Source organism: Pseudophryne corroboree, chromosome 5, assembly GCF_028390025.1.
Source record: "Pseudophryne corroboree isolate aPseCor3 chromosome 5, aPseCor3.hap2, whole genome shotgun sequence".
Taxonomy (NCBI): Eukaryota; Metazoa; Chordata; class Amphibia; order Anura; family Myobatrachidae; genus Pseudophryne; species Pseudophryne corroboree.
The window spans coordinates 176934521-176955400 of NC_086448.1; the positions used below are offsets into that span (position 1 = coordinate 176934521).

General features: G+C 48.0%; 1 protein-coding gene across 4 annotated transcripts in view; it reads right to left on the reverse strand.

Moving 5' to 3' along the window:
* LMBR1 (limb development membrane protein 1) overlaps positions 1-20880 on the reverse strand; it is a 592458-nt gene that overhangs the window by 189502 nt on the left and 382076 nt on the right. The window lies entirely within an intron of this gene.

Below are 20880 nucleotides of genomic sequence, written 5' to 3' on the forward strand. Positions count from 1 at the left end.
TACAGTCTCAGTCACACACAATATACTAGTGTCATAGCAAATTAACCAGCACAGTCTCCTCATGCATCCTGGCCGTATTGCATTGTGACTAAGATGTATTTTTGGGAAGAAAGAAAAAAAAAAAAAGAAAAGAAAAGATGCCCGACGTTAGCAAAGTTGCATTGGATCTGGCCGCTCACTCACGCCAGGCATCTTAAGCTGCATGGCGTATTGAAGCTGGATGTATGAGGACACATCTGTAGTACAACCAATTATTGTGGGCAGGTGCAGTGAAGTGTTTTCTGCATTGTGTGGTCTCCCTCCTTCTTCTACGGGCTTTGGCTATACAGGTAAGTAGTAAACACACTGAAGGAGTTGTGAGTTGCTGGGAAGAAGATGTGAGTGACGTGTGTATATGTGAGGGGGAGTTCTGCATACATGGGGGAAGGCCTGAGAGGCATGTGAATAAGGTCTGTGTGAGGGTCTGAGGGAATGTGGTGGAGTTTTATAGTGCATGTGGGGTCTCAGGACTTCTGCATGTATATGGGGTCATATTGTGTCAAAGTGGGCGTTTGTGCCATTTGGGGAAGTTCTAGAATGCACGCGGATTCTGAGGGCTCCTGGTTCTGTGTGATAACATTGTTATATTGGGGAAAAGCCACGTAGGGGCATTTTGACTTGAGTATTACAGGGCTGCAGACCTTGCTTGTGGCTGAATTCAATCTTCAAATTACAGGTAATGTGCAGCCATTTTGAAGGGCCACACAATGGGCAGTTCAACATGGATTAATGCTAACAATAAGTATGAAGTATCCCACAAATTCTGATCACATGCAAGTATAAAACACCTATTCTGCAAAACTCTATAAAGGGAACTAATGTAAACAGTACACGTTTATACATGAAAAAACGGCAAAAATTGTTTTTGCTTCTGTATGAGAAGCATACTTCATTTCCTTATCCTTTTGTGTGAACTAAAATATATATCATCATAATTACCAAGTTCCATGATCGTCCCTAATACAAAATATATCAATTAAAACTATATTTTATAAAATCAGATTTCAGTAGTTTTCTCCTAGCAGCTCGAGATGCCTGGCGCGAGTGATCCACCAGGTTCTATGCAATTCTGGTAGCGTCTGGAGTCTTTCTTTTTTTGCCGGAAATGCACCAGGAGACTGTACCAATTGATTTGATATTTGACACTTGTATATTGGCCCTCATTCCGAGTTGATCGCTAGCTGCTTTCGTTCGCAGCGCGGCGATTAGGTAAAAAATAAGAATTTACTTACCGATAATTCTATTTCTCGTAGTCCGTAGTGGATGCTGGGGACTCCGTAAGGACCATGGGGAATAGCGGCTCCGCAGGAGACTGGGCACATCTAAAGAAAGCTTTAGGACTATCTGGTGTGCACTGGCTCCTCCCCCTATGACCCTCCTCCAAGCCTCAGTTAGGATACTGTGCCCGGACGAGCGTACACAATAAGGAAGGATTTTGAATCCCGGGTAAGACTCATACCAGCCACACCAATCACACTGTACAACATGTGATCTGAACCCAGTTAACAGCATGATAACAGAGGAGCCTCTAGAAAAGATGGCTCACTACAGCAATAACCCGATTTTTTTTGGTAACAATAACTATGTACCAGTATTGCAGACAATCCGCACTTGGGATGGGCGCCCAGCATCCACTACGGACTACGAGAAATAGAATTATCGGTAAGTAAATTCTTATTTTCTCTAACGTCCTAAGTGGATGCTGGGGACTCCGTAAGGACCATGGGGATTATACCAAAGCTCCCAAACGGGCGGGAGAGTGCGGATGACTCTGCAGCACCAAATGAGAGAACTCCAGGTCCTCCTCAGCCAGGGTATCAATTTTATAGAATTTTACAAACGTATTTGCTCCTGACCAAGTAGCTGCTCGGCAAAGTTGTAAAGCCGAGACCCCTCGGGCAGCCGCCCAAGATGAGCCCACCTTCCTTGTGGAGTGGGCATTTACAGATTTTTGGCTGTGGCAGGCCTGCCACAGAATGTGCAAGCAGAATTGTACTACAAATCCAACGAGCAATAGTCTGCTTAGAAGCAGGAGCACCCAGCTTGTTGGGTGCATACAGGATAAACAGCGAGTCAGATTTCCTGACTCCAGCCGTCCTGGAAACATATATTTTCAGGGCCCTGACAACGTCTAGCAACTTGGAGTCCTCCAAGTCCCTAGTAGCCGCAGGCACCACAATAGGTTGGTTCAGGTGAAACGCTGAAACCACCTTAGGGAGAAACTGAGGACGAGTCCTCAATTCCGCCCTGTCCGAATGGAAAATCAGATAAGGGCTTTAACAGGATAAAGCCGCCAATTCTGACACGCGTCTGGCCCAGGCCAGGGCCAACAGCATGACCACTTTCCATGTGAGATATTTTAACTCCACAGATTTAAGTGGTTCAAACCAATGTGACTTTTGGAACCCAAAAACTACATTGAGATCCCACTGGAGGCACAAAAGGAGGCTGTATATGCAGTACCCCTTTTACAAACGTCTGAACTTCAGGGACTGAAGCTAGTTCTTTTTGGAAGAAAATTGACAGGGCCGAAATTTGAACCTTAATGGACCCCAATTTCAGGCCCATAGACACTCCTGTTTTCAGGAAATGTAGGAATCGACCCAGTTGAATTTCCTCCGTCGGGCCTTACTGGCCTCGCACCACGCAACATATTTTCGCCAAATGCGGTGATAATGTTTTGCGGTTACATCCTTCCTGGCTTTGATCAGGATAGGGATGACTTCATCCGGAATGCCTTTTTTCCTTCAGGATCCGGCGTTCAACCGCCATGCCGTCAAACGCAGCCGCGGTAAGTCTTGGAACAGACAGGGTCCTTGCTGGAGCAGGTCCCTTCTTAGAGGTAGAGGCCACGGATCCTCCGTGAGCATCTCTTGAAGTTCCGGTTACCAAGCCCTTCTTGGCCAATCCGGAGCCACGAATATAGTGCTTACTCCTCTCCATCTTATCAATCTCAGTACCACATACACTGACTGGTACACCCACGGTGTTACCAGAGCGTCTACAGCTATTGCCTGAGGGTCCCTTGACCTGGCGCAATACCTGTCGAGTTTTTCCCAACGGTTTATAATCATGTGGAAGACTTCTGGGTGAAGTCCCCACTCTCCCGGGTGGAGGTCGTGCTGAGGAAGTCTGCTTCCCAGTTGTCCACTCCCGGAATGAATACTGCTGACAGTGCTATCACATGATTTTCCGCCCAGCGAAGAATCCTTGCAGCTTCTGCCATTGCCCTCCTGCTTCTTGTGCCACCCTGTCTGTTTACGTGGGTGACTGCCGTGATGTTGTCCGACTGGATCAACACCGGCTGACCTTGAAGCAGAGGTCTTGCTAAGCTTAGAGCATTGTAAATGGCCCTTAGCTTCAGGATATTTATGTGAAGTGATGTCTCCAGGCTTGACCATAAGCCCTGGATATTCCTTCCCTGTGTGACTGCTCCCCAGCCTCGCAGGCTGGCATCCGTGGTCACCAGGACCCAGTCCTGAATGCCGAATCTGCGGCCCTCTAGAAGATGAGCACTCTGCAACCACCACAGGAGGGACACCCTTGTCCTTGGTGACAGGGTTATCCGCTGATGCATCTGAAGATGCGACCCGGACCATTTGTCCAGCAGGTCCCACTGGAAAGTTCTTGCGTGGAATCTGCCGAATGGGATTGCTTCGTAGGAAGCCACCATTTTACCCAGAACCTTTGTGCATTGATGCACTGAGACTTGACTCGGTTTTAGGAGGTTCCTGACTAGCTCGGATAACTCCCTGGCCTTCTCCTCCGGGAGAAACACCTTTTTCTGGACTGTGTCCAGGATCATCCCTAGGAACAGAAGACAAGTCGTCGGAACCAGCTGTGATTTTGGAATATCGAGAATCCAATCGTGCTGCCGCAACACTACCTGAGATAGTGTTACACCGACCTCCAACTGTTCCCTGGATCTTACCCTTATCAGGGAATCGTCCCAGTAAGGGATAACTAAAATTCCCTTCCTTCGAAGGAATATCATCATTTCGGCCATTACCTTGGTAAAGACCCGGGGTGCCGTAGACCATCCATACGGCAGCGTCTGTACTGATAATGACAGTTCTGTACCATAAACCTGAGGTACCCTTGGTGAGAAGGGTAAATTTTGACATGAAGGTAAGCATCCTTGATGTCCCGAGACATCATGTAGTCCCCTTCTTCCAGGTTCGCAATCACTGCTCTGAGTGACTCAATCTTGAATTTGAACCTCTGTATGTAAGTGTTCAAAGATTTTAGATTTAGAATCGGTCTCACCGAGCCGTCTGGCTTCGGTACCACCACAGTGTGGAATAATACCCCGTTCCCTGTTGCAGGAGGGGTACCTTGATTATCACCTGCTGGGAATACAGCTTGTGAATGGCTTCCAAAACTGTCTCCGTGTCAGAAGGAGACATCGGTAAAGCCGACTTTAGGAAACGGCGAGGGGGAGACGTCTCGAATTCTAATTTGTACTCCTGAGATATCACCTGAAGGATCCAGGGGTCTACTTGCGAGTGAGTCCACTGCGCGCTGAAATTCATTGAGACGGGCCCCCCACCGTGCCTGATTCTGCTTGTAAAGCCCCAGCGTCATACTGAGGGCTTGGCAGAGGCGGGAGAGGGTTTCTGTTCCTGGGAACTGGCTGATTTCTGCAGCCTTTTTCCTCTCCCTCTGTCACGGGGCAGAAATGAGGAACCTTTTGCCCGCTTGTCCACGAAAAGACTGCGCCTGATAATACGGCGTCTTCTCATGCTTGAGAGGCGACCTGGGGTACAAACGTGGATTTCCCAGCTGTTGCCGTGGCCACCAGGTCTGAAAGACCGACCCCAAATAACTCCTCCCCTTAATAAGGCAATACTTCCAAATGCCGTTTGGAATACGCATCACCTGACCACTGACGTGTCCATAACCCTCTACTGGTAGAAATGGACAACGCACTTAGACTTGATGCCAGTCGGCAAATATTCCGCTGTGCATCACGCATATATAGAAATGTATCTTTTAAATGCTCTATAGGCAAAAATATACTGTCCCTATCTAGGGTATCAATATTTTCAGTCAGGGAATCCGACCACGCCAACCCAGCACTGCACATCCAGGCTGAGGCGATTGCTGGTCGCAGTATAACACCAGTATGTGTGTAAATACATTTTAGGATACCCTCCTGCTTTCTATCAGCAGGATCCTTAAGGGCGGCCATCTCAGGAGAGGGTAGAGCCCTTACAAGCGTGTGAGCGCTTTATCCCCCCTAGGGGGTGTTTCCCAACGCACCCTAACCTCTGGCGGGAAAGGATATAATGCCAATAACATTTTAGAAATTATCAGTTGTTATCGGGGGAAAACCACGCATCATCACACACCTCATTTAATTTCTCAGATTCAGGAAAACTACAGGTAGTTTTTCCTCACCGAACATAATACCCCTTTTTGGTGGTACTCGTATTATCAGAAATGTGTAAAACATTTTTCATTGCCTCAATCATGTAACGTGTGGCCCTACTGGAAGTCACATTTGTCTCTTCACCGTCGACACTGGAGTCAGTATCCGTGTCGGCGTCTATATCTGCCATCTGAGGTAACGGGCGCTTTAGAGCCCCTGACGGCCTATGAGACGTCAGGACAGGCACAAGCTGAGTAGCCGGCTGTCTCATGTCAACCACTGTCTTTTATACAGAGCTGACACTGTCACGTAATTCCTTCCAACAGTTCATCCACTCAGGTGTCGACCCCCTAGGGGGTGACATCACTATTACAGGCAATCTGCTCCGTCTCCACATCATTTTTCTCCTCATACATGTCGACACAAACGTACCGACACACAGCACACACACAGGGAATGCTCTGATAGAGGACAGGACCCCACTAGCCCTTTGGGGAGACAGAGGGAGAGTTTGCCAGCACACACCAGAGCGCTATATATATATACAGGGATAACCTTATATAAGTGTTTTTCCCCTTATAGCTGCTGTATCTTTAATACTGCGCGTAATTAGTGCCCCCCCTCTCTTTTTTAACCCTTTCTGTAGTGTAGTGACTGCAGGGGAGAGCCAGGGAGCTTCCCTCCAACGGAGCTGTGAGGGAAAATGGCGCCAGTGTGCTGAGGAGATAGGCTCCGCCCCCTTATCGGCGGCCTTATCTCCCGTTTTTCTATGTATTCTGGCAGGGGTTAAATGCATCCATATAGCCCAGGAGCTATATGTGATGCATTTTTTGCCATCCAAGGTGTTTATTATTGCGTCTCAGGGCGCCCCCCCCAGCGCCCTGCACCCTCAGTGACCGGAGTGTGAAGTGTGCTGAGAGCAATGGCGCACAGCTGCAGTGCTGTGCGCTACCTTGTTGAAGACAGGACGTCTTCTGCCGCCGATTTTCCGGACCTCTTCTGCCTTCTGGCTCTGTAAGGGGGCCGGCGGCGCGGCTCTGGGACCCATCCAGGCTGGGCCTGTGATCGTCCCTCTGGAGCTAATGTCCAGTAGCCTAAGAAGCCCAATCCACTCTGCACGCAGGTGAGTTCGCTTCTTCTCCCCTTAGTCCCTCGATGCAGTGAGCCTGTTGCCAGCAGGTCTCACTGAAAATAAAAAACCTAAACTAAAACTTTCACTAAGAAGCTCAGGAGAGCCCCTAGTGTGCACCCTTCTCGTTCGGGCACAGAGATCTAACTGAGGCTTGGAGGAGGGTCATAGGGGGAGGAGCCAGTGCACACCAGATAGTCCTAAAGCTTTCTTTAGATGTGCCCAGTCTCCTGCGGAGCCGCTATTCCCCATGGTCCTTACGGAGTCCCCAGCATCCACTTAGGACGTTAGAGAAAAGCGGCATTTGTGAGAATGCGTATGGGGCGCAGTGCGCACGCGCAAAGTACTTTCACAAAAGCCGATGCAGTTTCACACAAGGTCTAGCGACGCTTTTCACTCGCACTGCTGACCACTGAGTGATTGACAGGAATGGGGCGTTTCTGGGAGGTAACTGGCCATTTCCAGGGAGTGTGCTGAAAAACGCAGGCGTGTCAGATACAAACGCAGGCGTGCCTGAGGAAACGGGGGAGTGGCTGGCTGAACGCAGGGCGTGTTTGTGACGTCAAAACAGGAACTAAATAGTCTGAAGTGATCGCAAGCTAGGAGTAGGTCTGGAGCTACTCAGAAACTGCTCGAAAATATTTTGGAGCAGTTCTGCGATCCTTTCGTTCGCACTTCTGCTAAGCTAAGATACACTCCCAGAGGGCGGCGGCTTAGCGTTTGCACTGCTGCTAAAAGCAGCTAGCGAGCGAACAACTCGGAATTGTGTGTGACAGTGGGGATAATTTAGACCTGATCGCTGCTGTGCTTGCATGTTCGCACAGCAGCGATCAGGTCTGAAATGCGCATACGCCAGCGCCGCAGTGCGCATGGCAGACAGCCGATGGCTGTCTTAGCCCTGCAATCGCCTCTGCCTGATTGACAGGCAGAGGTGGTCGCTGGGCGGGCCGGCGGCGTCCTGCTGCCATTTAAGGGGACGGCTCCGGGTAACGCAGGCGTGCCCGGACCGCTGGGGGGGGCGTGGTGGCTGCGTGACGTCACATGCAGCCGCTGTGACCTGGGCAGCGACAAGTAGCTCCCTACCAGTGCGCAGGAGCTGCGCTGGTAGGGAGCTACTCCTACAGTACAAAAGCATTGCCGCTGTGTGATGCTTTTGTACTTGTGCGATGGGGCAGGGACTGACATGCTGGATGGACTAGCCCTGTGCTGGGCCTCCCCTCGCATGTCAGGGAAGCTGATCGTAGATGTGCTAAATTTAGCACATCTACAATCAGGTCTGAATCACGCCCAGAGTCTGTATACGGGCCCTCATTCCGAGTTGTTCGCTCGCTAGCTGCTTTTAGCAGCTTTGCACATGCTAAGCCGCCGCCCTCTGGGAGTGTATCTTGGCATAGCAAAATTGCGAACAAAAGATTTTCAAAATTGCGAATAGAAATTTCTAAGCAGTTTCTGAGTAGCTCGGGACTTACTCTGCCACTGCGATCAGTTCAGTCAGTTTCATTCCTGGTTTGACGTCACAAACACACCCAGCGTTCGCCCAGACACTCCCCCGTTTCTCCAGCCACTCCCGCGTTTTTCCCATAAACGGCAGCGTTTTTTCACACACTCCCATAAAACGGCCAGTTTCCGCCCAGAATCACCCACTTCCTGTCAATCACATTACGATCACCAGAACGATGAAAAAACCTCGTAATGCCGTGAGTAAAATACCAAACTTCTTAGCAAATTTACTTGGCGCAGTGCGAAAATTGCGCATGCGCAATTAGCAGAAAATCGCACCGATGCGAAGAAAATTACCGAGCGAACAACTCTGAATGACCACCACGGAGTACAACAGAACTTGTATTGGAAAACAGCTGCACGTGTACAAATTCAGAGACTCAGTCACACACAGGGGATACATAGGATATCCCAGCAGATGGGATGCCGGCTGTCACTATACAGACAGCGGCATCCTGTCTGTCGGAATCCCGGCAGCGAATCCGCACGACACGCTTCGTGTGGACCCACCAACCAAGTGGGAATACAGAGCTTTTGTATGGATTCCAGGGGTCGGTATTTCACCGGCTGTCGGCGTCGGTCTCCTGAACGCCGGGATCTGGGAGCCGGGTAAATATTGACTGCATCCCGCACACAGATATACAGTAGAGGTGTTGCATATCAAATTAATCAGCACCATCTCCTGGTGCATCCTAACTGCATTGTGTTGCGACTAAGTCGCATTTTTGGCAATAAAGATGCCCAACACTAGCACAGTCTCACAGGACCTGGTGTACCAAGAAGGGCTGTTTGGCGCGACTGCAGCAACAATGTATGAGGACAAATCTGTATGATTTACAATTATTATATGCATTGTTTCTCAAAACAAGAGCACTAAAAATGCACTATCCAAAAGTTATCTCTAAATAATAAATGTGAAAATAAAAATCACCTCATAAAAAGGAGATTATATAATTGTGTGCCTCTAACCTCTGAATGGGCAGTATTTGCCATCTTCCCAGAAGGTACTCGAGTAGCGCAAAGGGATACGAAAATTGCTGATTGCTATATCGTTGATCGCTGTAGCTAAAAAATGTATCCTGCAACTCTGTATACAACCTGCGCCCCCTCCGTTTTCTCTCTTTTTAGCTAAGCTTTTTCATATTTTTAGAATGGAATGACTGGAGGCCTTGCTACAGAAGGAGAGGTTTACTGAGAAATTTTACAAAACATGGGTACGTTATATAGAGACCCTCTCCCGTCCTCATAAAGAACGGATCTGGAAGTGTTTTAGGAATACCTTATGGTATGAAACTCATGTATATGCTCAAGATCCCCCAATTTACTTTGTTGAGGATTAGATTATGATGGCTCAACACCTTGATGTATCTATCTTTTTTTTTTTTTTTTTACAAATGGATGGAAGGAGGGTGGAGGATGTGGATCTGGGTTCATACCATTTTCTCAGACTTGTTTCTGGGTTGACACCAGATTTGAACATTATTGTTCATTTAAGATTGTTATGATTGGTACAATTTTCATACTGTGTGTGCTACTGTAATCATATGGAAAATACATATTTGTTGACTTATATGTAATTGTCATACTTCAATAAAAAAACATTTTTTTCTAAACAAAAGGAAATTATAATTACAGTGGCAACAATAAAAAGGTTGAATATGTCAAACAATAAAAACTTTGGTTACTAATGAATATTTAGGATACATTTAAAGCATTATATCACAGTTTGCTAAAGTGGGATATTACATTGAAGACATCCAATGAAACCTTCTTCTTTTAGTAAACAAGTATACAATGTTACATAAGGGAAAAGATTCTGAACAAATACTTATATTAATGGATAAAAAGGAGTTTAATTGTGCATGTGAAAAAAGAGTAGTCTTTATGTCACAACAGCAGCAAACCAGGTCAGGAAATCTGTCTGCAGACATAGAAAAATAAGAAGAACTTTCTTCAACAGTTAGATTTCAGGAAAGAAGTGAATGTGAAGAATAAAAGGAGAGTTGCGGACTAAGGTCACAGGTTCACGGGGCTGAGGACTTGGGATGGATGCAGGGAGAATACAAGAGAAGTATGGAGGAATGTCAGAGGAATTCCACGCTGTCCCACGGAACAAGGGAAGCCCAGAGTGAGGAGTGAATTGTAACAACCCTGTGCTCCTACTTGACTTAGGAGTGTTGAAATAGGACCAGGAAGAACTTTTTAGGGTAGCTTAAAAAAAAATCTTCCTTTTGTCATTTAATTGAGCCTGTCACTCTCAGCGATTTAGCTTGTTTGACAGTAATTAACTCAAAAGGAATAATCACACATAGCTTAAAGAGAGACCGTAGATGACTGAGAACGTCCAATTATGATGAGAAATGCAAAGTTTCCTAAACACTGTTACAAGCACAGAGTAAGAATGGAAACCAACGTAGCAGCTAGAACTGCACAGATTCCAGTGATTGATATATTTGCATTATACATGAGCAGCCTTAATACACTTTGATACTATACTGTTTACCACTACATGCTGAGAGATTTGTCATCACTCAGGCAAATAAGGAGTTGCTTCACATACGTCAAAGCACCGAATACACTGTATACTGATGGTAGTATGCACATGTGCTGCGAGGGGGGGTGGGGTGTGATAGGGGAATAGAGGCCAGAATCTCCACCAGAGGGCAGAATATTACTGGCCTCTGTGTAGGACTTACGGTGGCTGACTTGCAGCCGGTGATGATGCTGGGGAAGATCCAATATTGCATCCTTGGATCAGTAATGCCACAGGAGGCGTGACTCCTTCTGCTGCATTACCATATTAATATATATCGCAACTTCAACCACATCTGAATTAGCCCAATAAGCAGCAGTTATACGCCTGCTGTAACATGGCACGGTATGGAGTGCTGCAGTGATGTCAATGCTACAGATCACCACTGAATAACTGAATTTTTTTTTTACTTGGGAATAGAACCAGTGACTTATAACATCCTCCTAAATGGATTATATAATTTTGCTCTTCTAGTTACCCCTATTTTACACAGAGATGATCACAAAAAATGATTTTTACAACATTGGCAGAAATTATCACACCAGTCGGGAAATAGGATTAATACCTACCGGTAAATCCTTTTCTCTTAGTCCGTAGAGGATGCTGGGGTAACCATAAGAACCATGGGGTATAGACGGGATCCGCAGGAGACATGGGCACTTTAAGACTTTGAATGGGTGTGAACTGGCTCCTCCCTCTATGCCCCTCCTCCAGACTCCAGTTATAGGAACTGTGCCCAGGGAGACGGACATTTCGAGGAAAGGAATTATTGTTAAACTAAGGTGAGATACATACCAGCTCACACCGCAAACACGCCACGCAACATGGCATTCAACAGAAATCAAACCAACGGCATGAACAATGTCAGCAACAGGCAGACTATAACCATAACACAACCTGTGTGTAACCATAACTAATAACTGCAGATTATTACGCACAGGGACGGGCGCCCAGCATCCTCTACGGACTAAGAGAAAAGGATTTACGGGTAGGTATTAAAATCTTATTTTCTCATACGTCCTAGAGGATGCTGGGGTAACCATAAGAACCATGGGGATATACCAAAGCTCTAGAACGGGCGGGAGAGTGCGGATGACTCAGCAGCACCGATTGACCAAACATGAGGTCCTCCTCAGCCAGGGTATCAAACTTGTAAAACTTAGCAAAAGTGTTTGAACCCGACCAAGTAGTTGCTCGGCAAAGTTGTAACGCCGAGACCCCCCGGGCAGCCGCCCAGGACGCGCGCACCTTCCTAGTAGAATGGGCCCTCACCGATTTCGGTAACGGCAATCCAACCGTAGAATGAGCCCGCTGAATCGTAGCACAAATCCAGTGTGCAATAGTCTGTTTGGAAGCAGGAGCCCCAATCTTGTTGGGATCATACAAGGCAAACAGAGCCTCCGTTTTCCTAATCTGAGCCGTTCTGGCGACATACATTTTTAAAGCTCTGACCACATCGAGAGACTTCGACTCCACTAAGACATCAGTAGCCACTGGCACCACAATAGGTTGGTTCATGTGGAACGACACCACCTTCGGCAGAAATGGTTTACGAGTCCTCAACTCTGCTCTATCTTCATGGAAGATCAAATAAGGGCTCTTGTGAGACAAGGCCGCTAACTCCGATACCCGCCTTGCGGATGCCAAGGCCAACAGCATGACCACTTTCCAAGTGATAAATTTCAACTCTACCTTCTGTATAGGTTCAAACCAATGTGATTGGAGGAACTGCAACACCACATTAAGATCCCATGGTGCCACTGGAGGCACAAAAGGAGTTTGGATGAGCAACACGCCTTTCACGAAAGTCTGAACTTCTGGAAGGGAGGCCAATTGTTTTTGAAAGAAAACCGATAATGCTGAAATCTGTACTTTAATTGAGCCCAACTTTAAGCCCGCATCGACACCTGCTTGTAAAAAATGGAGAAAACGTCCTAACTGAAATTCTTCCGTAGGAGCCTTCTTGGATTCGCACCAAGACACATATTTTCTCCAAATACGGTGGTAATGTTTAGACGTTACCCCATTTCTAGCCTGGAGAAGTGTGGGAATGACTTCACCGGGAATCCCCTTACGGGCTAGGATCCGGCGATCAACCGCCACGCCGTCAAACGTAGCCGCGGTAAGTCTTGATACACGCACGGCCCCTGCTGTAACAGATCCTCTCGTAGAGGAAGGGGCCAGGGATCTCCTATGAGTAATTCCTGAAGATCTGGATACCAAGCTCTCCTTGGCCAGTCTGGAACAATGAGGATCGCCTGAACCTTTGTTCTTCTTATGATCTTCAGTACTTTCGGAATGAGAGGAAGCGGAGGGAATACATACACCAACTGAAACACCCATGGTGTTACTAGGGCGTCCACTGCTATTGCTTCAGGGTCCCGCGACCTGCAACAATATCTCTGAAGTTTCTTGTTGAGACGACACGCCATCATGTCTATTTGAGGAACTCCCCAAAGACTTGTCACTTCTGTGAAGACCTCTTGATGAAGACCCCACTCCCCTGGATGGAGATCGTGTCTGCTGAGGAAATCTGCTTCCCAGGTGTTCACTCCTGGAATGAAGATTTCTGACAGAGCGCTTGTATGTTTTTCCGCCCAACTGAGAACTTTCGTGGCCTCTGCCATTGCTGCTCTGCTTTTTGTTCCGCCCTGGCGGATTATGTACGCTCTTGCAGTTATATTGTCCGATTGAATCAGGACGGACAGATTGCGCAAAGATGTTCCGCTTGAAGAAGGCCGTTGTAAATGGCCCTTAACTCCAGAACGTTTATGTCTAGACAAGTTTCTTGGCTTGACAATCTTCCCTGGAAGTTTTCCCGCTGTGTGACTGCACCCCAGCCTCGGAGACTCGCATCCGTGGTTACTAGGATCCAGTCCTGGATCCCGAACCTGCGCCCCTCTAGGAGGTGAGAGCTGTTCAGCCACCACAGGAGCGAGATTCTGGTCTTGGAAGACAGGATTATCCTTCAGTGCATGTGAAGGTGGGATCCGGACCACTTGTCCAACAGATCCCACTGAAACACCCTGGCATGGAATCTGCCAAACTGAATGGCCTCATAAGCCGCCACCATTTTCCCCAGCAACCGAGTGCATTGATGGATTGACACTCTTGCCGGTTTCAGAATTTGTTTGACCAGGTTCGGAATTTCCAGAGGCTTTTCCACTGGAAGAAAAACTCTCTGTAATTCTGTGTACAGAATCATTCCCAGAAAGGACAGCCGCGTCATCGGCACCAACTGTGATTTCGGCAAGTTTAGGAGCCAACCATGTTGTTGCAGAACTGTCAGTGAGATCGCCATGTTCTGCAGCAATTTGTCCCTGGATCTCGCCTTTATCAGGAGATCGTCCAAGTACGGGATAATTGTGATTCCTCGCTGCGCAGGGGAACCATCATTTCCGCCATTACTTTGGTGAAAACCCTCGGAGCCGTGGACAGACCAAACAGTAACGTTTGAAATTGGTAATGACAATCCTGAACTGCAAACCTCAGGTAAGCCTGATGCGGAGGATAGATGGGAACATGCAAGTAGGCATCTTTTATATCCACCGACACCATAAAATCCCCTTCCTCCAGACTGGAGATCACCGCCCGGAGAGATTCCATCTTGAATTTGAATTTTCTTAGGTAGAAATTGAGGGATTTCAGATTCAGGATTGGTCTGACCGAGCCGTCTAGCTTCGGGACCACGAATAGGCTCGAATAAAAACCTTCTCCCTGTTGTGACGGGGGAACCTTGATAATGACCTGATTTTGACACAACTTTTATATTGCGTCGCATAGCACCTCCCTGTCCGGAAGAGAAGCTGGTAAGGCCGATTTGAAAAATCGGCGAGGGGGAATGTCTTGAAACTCTAGTTTGTACCCCTGGGACACTATTTCCAAAACCCATGTGTCCAGGGCCGAATGAACCCAGAACTGACTGAAGAGTTTGAGACGTGCCCCCACCGGTGCGGACTCCCACAGAGGAGTCCCAGCGTCATGCGGTGGATTTGTCAGAAGCCGGGGAGGACTTCTGCTCCTGGGAACCTGCCACTGCCGGTGAGATCTTTTACCTTTTACCATTCCTCTATTAGCAAGGAAGGAAGAACCTCGGCCTTTCTTGTGTTTATTGGGCCTGAAAGGACTGCATCTGATAGTGGTGTGTTTTCTTTTGTTGTGCAGGAACATAAGGTAAAAAGGATGACTTACCCGCGGTAGCCGTAGATACCAAATCAGCGAGACCGTCACCAAACAAGACACCACCTTTATATGGTAGAGACTCCATATTTCTCTTAGAATCAGCATCAGCATTCCATTGATGAATCCACAATGCTCTCCTAGCTGAGACTGCCATGGCATTGGCTTTCGAACCCAAAAGGCAGATATCCCTCGCAGCTTCCTTTAGGTAGGCTGCTGCTTCCCTGATATGACCTAGTGTCAAGAGAACGCTATCCCTATCCAGGGTATCTATCGCAGAAGACAAGATATCAGCCCATTCTTCGATAGCACTACTCACCCAGGCAGATGCAATGGCTGGCCTGAGCAGCGTACCTGTGGTGACATAAATGGATTTCAATGTAGTTTCCTGCCTTCGATCCGCAGGATCCTTAAGGGCTGCCGTGTCAGGGGACAGAAGAGCCACCTTTTTGGACAGCCGTGCTAGAGCCTTGTCCACAGTGGAGGATGACTCCCACTTATCCCTATCCCCCGAAGGAAACGGAAACGCCACCTGAATCCTTTTGGGAATCTGAAACTTTTTGTCAGGATTTTCCCAAACCTTTTCAAATAGAGTGTTCAGTTCATGCGAGGGAGGAAACGTTACCTCAGGTTTCTTTCTCTTATACATACAGACCCTTTTATCAGGAACAAGAGGGTCTTCCGAGATATGTAATACGTCTTTTATCGCCACAATCATGTACCGAATGCTCTTTGCCAATTTTGGATCTAATCTGGTATCACTGTAGTCGACACTGGAGTCAGAGTCCGTGTCGGTATCTGTGTCTGCCAACTGAGCCAACGATCGCTTTTGTGACCCCGAGGGGGTCTGGACTTGTAACATCACATCCTCCACAGATTTCTTCCATGCCTGGTTCTGAGACTCAGATTTATCCAATCTCTTATTAATAAGAGCCACATTTGCATTCAAAGCATTCAACACATTTACCCAATCAGGAGTCGGCGGTGCAGACAGGGTCACTCCCACAGCCGTTTGTGTCCCTAATACAGTCTCCTCCTGAGAAGAGCACTCTGCCTCAGACATGCCGACACACGGGTATTCACTATCCACAAACACACTGGGCATATAGGGGACAGACCCACCTAAAGTCTGACAGAGAGACACAGAGGGAGTTTGCCAGCTCACAACCCAGCGCTTCACCAACGGTTCTGACCACACTAAACAATGCCTCAGACCTGTAGCGCTTTTATAACACACATATATTGCACCAAATTTACTGTGCCCCCCCCTGTTTTTCACCCTGATACTTATGCAGCAGTGTGAGAAAGGACCAGCGTCTCTGCAGACTGTTGTAGAGAAAATGGCGCTGTTGTGGGCTAAGCTCCGCCCCCGTAATGGCGCGCTTCAGTCCCGCTATTTTTAAATAAATATTTATACTGGCGGGGGTTAGGACAGTTATGTCCCCTATAGCCAGTCTCCTTTGAGGTTTATATGCTGCCCAGGGCGCGCCCCCACCCCCCCCCACGCCCTGCACCCTGTAGTGCCGCTGTGTAGTGGGAGCATGGCGCGCAGCGTGCGATTGTTGTGCGGTACCTCAGAAGCCGTCACTTTAGTCTTCTTTGCTTCTTCCACTCACCTGTCTTCTGACTTCTGGCTCTGCAAGGGGGGTGACGGACGGCTCTGGGAACGTACATCTAGGCGTACCTAGCGATCAGACCCTCAGGAGCTATGTAGCCAAGAAGCAGATCCTTTGAACTCACTAGAAGTAGGTCTGACTTCTCTCCCCTAAGTTCCACGAAGCAGGGAGACTGTTGCCAGCAGTCTCCCTAAAAATAAAAAAACCTAACAAAAGTATTTTCCCGAGAAACTATGTAGAGCTCCTCAGTGTGCATCCAGTCTGCCTGGGCACAATTCTAAAACTGGAGTCTGGAGGAGGGGCATAGAGGGAGGAGCCAGTTCACACCCAAAGTCTTAAAGTGCCCATGTCTCCTGCGGATCCCGTCTATACCCCATGGTTCTTATGGTTACCCCAGCATCCTCTAGGACGTATGAGAAAATAAGATTTTACTTACCGGTAAATCTATTTCTCGTAGTCCGTAGTGGATGCTGGGGACTCCGTAAGGACCATGGGGAATAGACGGGCTCCGCAGGAGACAGGGCACTTTAAGAAAGAATTTGGATTCTGGTGTGTTCTGGCTCCTCCCTCTATGTCCCTCCTCCAGACCTCAGTTAGAGAAACTGTGCCCGGAAGAGCTGACAGTACAAGGAAAGGATTTTGGAATCCAGGGCAAGACTCATACCAGTCACACCAATCATACCGTATCACTCGTGATAAATTTACCCAGTTAACAGTATGAACAACAACGGAGCATCAGATCAACCCTGATGCAACCAAACATAACCCTTATTTAAGCAATAACTATATACAAGCATTCCAGAAGAAGTCCGCACTTGGGACGGGCGCCCAGCATCCACTACGGACTACGAGAAATAGATTTACCGGTAAGTAAAATCTTATTTTCTCTAACGTTCTAGTGGATGCTGGGGACTCCGTAAGGACCATGGGGATTATACCAAAGCTCCCAAACGGGCGGGAGAGTGCGGATGACTCTGCAGCACCGAATGAGCAAACACAAGGTCCTCCTCAGCAAGGGTATCAACTTATAAAACTTTGCAAAAGTGTTCGAACCTGACCAAGTAGCTGCTCGGCAAAGCTGTAATGCCGAGACCCCTCGGGCAGCCGCCCAAGATGAGCCCACCTTCCTTGTGGAGTGGGCTTTTACTGATTTTGGAAACGGCAATCCAGCCGCAGAATGAGCCTGCTGAATCGTGTTACAGATCCAGCGAGCAATAGTTTGCTTTGAAGCGGGAGCACCCAGCTTGTTGAGTTCATACAGGATAAACAGCGACTCAGTTTTCCTGACTCTAGCCGTTCTGGCTACATAAACCTTCAAAGCCCTGACCACATCTATTAACTCGGAATCCTCCAAGTTACGAGTAGCCACAGGCACCACAATAGGTTGGTTCATATGAAAAGATGACACCACTTTTGGCAGAAATTGTGGACGGGTCCGAAATTTTGCCCTGTCCATATGGAAAAACCAGATAGGGGCTTTTATGTGACAAAGCCGCTAATTCTGACACACGCCTAGCTGAAGCCAAGGCTAATAGCATGACCACCTTCCACGTGAGAAATTTTAACTCCACGATTTTGAGTGGCTCAAACCAGTGTGACTTCAGGAAACTCAACACCACGTTAAGATCCCAAGGTGCCACTGGAGGCACAAAAGGGGGCTGAACCTGCAGCACTCCCTTTACAACGTCTGAACTTCAGGAAGAGAAGCCAGTTCTTTTTGAAAGAAAATGGATAGGGCCGAAATCTGGACCTTAATGGAACCCAATTTCAGGCCCAACGTCACTCCCGACTGTAGGAAGTGAAAGAAAACGGCCCAGCTGGAATTCCTCCGTAGAGGCATTCCTGGCCTCACACCAAGCAACATATTTTCGCCATATACTGTGATAATGTTGAGCCGTCACATCCTTCCTAACCTCTATCAGCGTAGGAATGACCTCATCCAGAATGCCTTTTTCTGCTAGGATCCGGCGTTCAACCGCCATGCCGTCAAACGCAGCCGCGGTAAGTCTAGGAACAGACAGGGCCCCTGTTGCACAAGTCCCGTCTTAGCGGCAGAGGCCACGGGTCCTCTGTGAGCATTTCTTGCAGATCTGGATACCAAGTCCTTCTTGGCCAATCCAGAACAAAGAGTATTGTTCTCACTCCTCTTTTCCTTATGATTCTCAGCCCCTTGGGTATGAGAGGAAGAGGAGGAAATACATAGACCGACGGGAACACCCACGGTGTCACCAGTGCGTCCACAGCTATCGCCTGAGGGTCTCTTGACCGGGCGCAATATCTCTACAACTTTTTGTTGAGGCGGGATGCCATCATGTCCACCTGTGGCAGTTCCCACCAACTTGCAATCCCCACTCTCCCGGGTGGAGGTCGTGCCTACTGAGGAAGTCTGCTTCCCAGTTGTCCACTCCCGGAATGAACACTGCTGACAGTGCGCTTACGTGATTCTCCGCCCAGCGAAGAATTCTGGTGGCTGTTACCATCGCCACCCTGCTCCTTGTGCCGCCTTGGCGGTTTACATGAGCCACTGCGGTGATATTGTCTGACTGAATCAGAACCGGTTGGTCGCGAAGCAGGGTCTACGCTTGACTTAGGGCGTTGTATATGGCCCTTAGTTCCAGGATATTGATGTGAAGGCAAGTCTCCTGCCTTGACCACAGCCCTTGGAAATTTCTTCCGTGTGACTGCCCCCCACCCTCGGAGGCTTGCATCCGTGGTCACCAGGACCCAGTCCTGAATGCCGAAACTGCGACCTTCGAGAAGGTGAGCACTCTGCAGCCACCACAGGAGAGACACCCTGACCCTGGGGGATAGGGTGATTAATCTGGAGATGTGATCCGGACCACTTGTCCAGTAAGTCCCATTGGAAGGTCCTCGCATGGAACCTGCCGAAGGGAATGGCCTTGTATGATGCCACCCTCCTTCCCAGGACTCGAGTGCAGTGATGCACTGACACCTGTTTTGGTTTTAATAGATTCCTGACCAGTGTCACGAGCTCCTGAGCTCTCTCTATCGGGAGATAAACCCTTTTCTGGTCTGTGTCTAGGATCATGCCTAGGAGAGGCAGATGAGCTGTAGGAACCAACTGCGACTTTGGAATATATAGAATCCAGCCGTGTTGCCGTTACACTTCCCGAGAAAGTGATACGCTGTTCAGCAACTGCTCTCTTGATCTCGCTTTTATGAGGAGATCGTCCAAGTACGTGATAATAGTGACACCTTGCTTCCGCAGGAGCACCATCATTCCCGCCATTACCATGGCGAATATTCTCAAGGCCGTGGAGAGACCAAACGGCAACATCTGAAATTGGTAATGACAATCCCGTACCGCAATTCTGAGGTACGCCTGATGAGGTGGATAAATGGGGACATGAAGGTATGCATCCTTTATGTCCCGAGTCACCATAAAATCTCCCCCTTTCAGGCTTGCAATGACCGCTCTTAGCGATTCCATCTTGAACTTGAACCTTTTCAGGTATATGTTCAGGGATTTTAAATTCAATATAGGTCTGACCGAACCGTCTGGTTTCGGGACTACAACATGGTCGAAAAATAACCCCCTCCTTGTTGAAGGAGGGGAACCTTGACCACCACCTGTTGAAGATACAATTTGTGAATTGCAGTTAACACTGTTTCCCTCTCGTGGGGGGAAGCCGGCAGGGCCGTCGGTGAGAGGGCATCTTCTCAAAGTCCAGCTCGTATCCCTGAGACACAATATCTATTGCCCAAGGATCTAACAGGGAGTGAACCCACTTGTGGCTGAACTTACGAAGGCGTGCCCCCACCGGGCCTAGCTCCGCCTGTGGAGCCCCAGCGACATGCGGTGGATTTTTGTAGAGGCCGGGGAGGACTTCTGTTCCTGGGAACTAGCTGTGTTGTGCAGCTTCTTTCCTCTGCCCCTGCCTCTGGCAAGAAAGGACGCACCTCGGACTATCTTGTTTCTTTATTCGAAAGGCTGCATTTGATAATGTCGTGCTTTCCTAGGCTGTGCAGGAATATAAGGCAAAATATCAGAATTACCAGCTATAGCTGTGGAGACCAGGTCCGAGAACCCTTCTCCACACAATCCTCAGCATTCCATATGCCTCTTAAGTCGGCATCATTTGTCCATTGCATATTCTAAAGGACACGTCAAGCAGAAATCGACATAGCTTTGACTTTAGGACCCAGTATACTCATGTCTCTTTGGGCATGTTTTATATATACATATCTCTTAAGACAGCATCTTTAATATATATATATATATATATATATATATATATATACATATGTATATCTATATACATACTAGGGTCTCAATCTCTGCTGATAAGGTACCTGTCCACGCTGCCACAGCGCTATAAACCCATGCCGACACAGTGGGGAAAGGATACTGCCTAAGAATTCTTTGTGGGAAACTGCAGTCTCTTGTCTGGAGATTCCCGCTCTTTTTCATCATGAGAGGAGGGAAATTTACCTCAGCTTTCTTCCCCTTAAACATGTGTACCCTTGTGTCAGTGACAGATGAGTCATCAGT